Here is a 3,615-nt window from a genome sequence, read left to right on the forward strand (position 1 = left end):
GCCTTACAATTGATTTTTTAAAATATTTATTTATGTAATATGTAAGTACACACCAGAAGAGGGCATCAGATCTCATTATGGTTGGTTGTGAGCCACCATGTGGTTGCTGGGATTTGAACTCAGGACCTCTGGAAGAGCAGTCACTGCTCTTAACCGCTGAGCCATCTCATCAGCCCCTACAATTGATTTTTATGTGTGTGGGTGTCGATGAAGCAGATTTGAGCTAAACCAAGCTAGAAGGATTCTAGCTTCTTTTTCTGATATATATTTATTTGTGTGCACATGTGCGAGTGTGTGGGTCTACCGCACATACTATGACACACATATGAAAGTCAGAAAACAGCTTTTCTGGTCTCTCCTTTCACTCTGTGAGCCCCAGGGCTCACCAGGCTTAGTGGCAAGTGCCTTTACCTACTAAGCCATTTTAACAGTCCTACATAAAACACACTTAGCATGGTTTTGCTAAAACTGAATTTGACAAGGGAGTGTTAGAAGGGCCTAGGGAAAGTCTAAGTTTGGTCAAGCAATGCCTGTGTGCACACTGCAGCCCTTTAGCCTTTACAGAGCACGAAGTCGCAGACGGCCCAGGGGGCGGGGGAGGCAATAGCAGAGGAGAAACTTGATTCACAGCCCTGGAGACTTCCAGAACATCCAGTCCAATGGTCTCATTGTGCAGATGAAGAAAATGAGTCACATTTGCTGGCCTCTGGCCAAGGTCAGAAGCACTCAGGTCCCCAGACTCCCTAGCTAGACAGATTCTCTCCGCTCTGCGGCCAAGAACAGTTGGGGATGGAGAATGGCTCCCTAGCCCTGTCACCTGGCCCCTTGTTGATCCCCTTCAGTAATGATGGGGGTAGGTGAGCTTCATGCCAGTGGGGAAATCAGACTCCCAGGGAGACACATTGAGATGTTCTGGGAGAGACCCCAGACACCCCCACGTCGAGTGTGCTATACCGATGACTATGCTTATTTCTGGTACCCAGTAAAGCCGGTGACTGGTGCAATCCATCAGCTGTCGGGCCTCTGCCTAGCAGCTCCCGGAAGACTCCAGAGTGTTCTCTGAGGCTGAGCCAGAAAGGGAGGGGCTGGCTGGGGTGCAGCTGGCAGAGGCCTGTCAAGGGTGTGGCTGGCATGGCCAAAAACTCAGGCACTTTCGAAAAGGGAGGAGGGAGTCACTTCTCAGAGCACTCCAGACATTGAGGTTACAGACAAGAGGAGGGGCCCTTCCATGGAGGAAACCCCAGACTCTGCAGAAGTGGGGCTATGGCCTGTCAGCCCTGGAGTTCAGGGAAATCTCTAGATGATAAAGTTGCTCCTGTTTCTTCCCCCTCCCACCCCTCTACCCTTCCTGCCCATCCCAGCTCCTCCATATATCTCTGCTTGGCCTTGAACTCATTATGTAGAGCAGGTTAATCTCAGACTCAGATCTGCCTGCTTCTGGCTCTCAATTGAAGGCTTGGACCATGCTCCTCCTGTACTTTTCACTTCTCTCTCTTCTACCCTCCCTTTCTTCCCTCTGTGTCTCCCATCCTCTTTTTTTTTTTTTTTTCCAGTGCCGGGAATTGAACCCAGACTCCATGATAATGCAGAGGAGTTCTACCACTGAGCCATACCCCATGCCATCTTTTGACTTTTTTTTTCTTATTTTTATTTTATGTATATGGGTGTTTTTTTTACCTGCCTGCATGTCTGTGCACACATGTATGTAAATCTAGAAGAGGACTTGAATCTCTTAGAGCTAGAATCAGGGGCTGGGATTCGAACCCCGATCCTCTGGAAGTGCAACAAGTGCTCATAGCTGCAGAGATAACCACTGAGCTGTCTCCTCAGCCCCCTTTTCTTGCTTTTTATTTTGGGATATGATCTCATTCTGTAGCCCAGGCAGACCTTTGCTTTCAACCCATCTGCATCAGCCTCCAGAGCAGGGAGAACAGCAGCCCTGTGTCTCCAGCCCCAGCTCACATCTGAAAAACGATGTCCTTATAGAAGCTATTTTGCTATGTCATAAAACACACACACACACACACACACACACACACGAGCCACAGTGTCCAAAATGAAAGAACACAAACTGGGTATAGTGGCACACACTTGAAAGGTAGAGGCAGGAAGACGTCACAAGTTCAAGACCAACCTAGTCTACACAGTGAGTTCCAGGTCAGTTAGGGTCACATAGTGAGACCCTGTCTCAAACAAACAGAACAAAATGAATATAAAAACTTGAAGGCCACTGAGAGAGACCCCAGCTCACCAGACACACTTCATCACGTTTGGGACCTGGCACAACTATGTCAGTTAAGTAAATGAGAGCCACCGGGTAGAGGCTCTCGCTGGGATGACCCGAGTTCAATCCCAGGAACCCACATGATCAGAGGAGAGACTGCCTCTGGTGAGCAGTCTCATGGCATCCAAACATGGGCCATGGCATATGTGCCCCTTACCACAGACACAAATAAATGTACTTAAAAGAATTATTTAATAGGCAGATGAAATAGCCCTGGTTTTCAAATCATGAAATGTAGGTTTAAGAGGCTATCAGACCAGTACCAAGTTTCAAACCCAGCCCTGCCTGTCTGACCCCAAAACCCAGTTTCTNCCCCACCTGCTTCTCATCTCAGACTTCAGAAAGCTACCTGGGCCCCGCCCCTGTGATGGGGCAGGTTGGTCATAAAGCCGGTCCTGCTGAGGAAGAGCTGCAAGTCTTTGGATGAACTTTGGATGAACACTAGTCAGCCCAGCAGTGGGGAGGCTGAGGCAGAGGGGTTACCACGTTAGACACCAGCCGACAGTACACAGTGACGTCCAGGCTAGCCTGGGCTAGGTAAGGAGACGCTGTCTCAAAAAAGAAAACAGAGGAGTGGGGACATCCTCAGCTGTTAAGAGCACTCACTGGCTACTCCTCCAGATGACCCAGGTTCAATTCCCAGCACCCACATGGAGGCTCAAAACTGTAACTCTAGTTCCAGGGGATCCAACACCCTCACACAGACATTCATGCACATAAAACACCAGTGAATATAAAATAAAAAAAAATTAAAGCCAGATGTATGGTGCACTCTCTATTCCCAGACTCCTACAGAGAAATGGAAAGCATAGGCAGGCAGGCAGGCAGGCAGGCAGGAGAAACCTGACTCAAAGCCAAGGTGGAAAGGCCCACCATGGGGCACAGTCCTTCAACCCCAGCACTCAGGAGGCAGAAGCCAACCAGTCTCTGTGAGTTCAAGTCCAGCCTGTTCCACATAACAAATTCCTGGCCATAATGACTGCATAGAGAGATACTGTCTCCAAAACAAGCAATAAGCAAAATTCCAAAATCTACAACGCCACCCCCACCCCCACACACACATACACACAAAACAAAACAAAAAAAAAAAAAATGTGGGTGGAGAGGACCAACTCATGGTCTTCACACTGGGCTGTCATATATTAATCACACCTACACCCAATAAGAGTTCAAGTTTTGCTTTCGCTTTGACATTTTCTTGTGCGTGTTTGTGCGTGTGCATGTATGGATGTGCCATGGTGCGTGTGTGAGGGTCAGGGGACAATGGGTGGGAGCCATTTCTCTCCTGAAAACAAGGCTGGCTGTGATAGCTCATGCCTGTAATCCCAGCG

The sequence above is a fragment of the Mus caroli genome, chromosome 5, assembly GCF_900094665.2.
Source record: "Mus caroli chromosome 5, CAROLI_EIJ_v1.1, whole genome shotgun sequence".
NCBI lineage: Eukaryota > Metazoa > Chordata > Mammalia > Rodentia > Muridae > Mus > Mus caroli.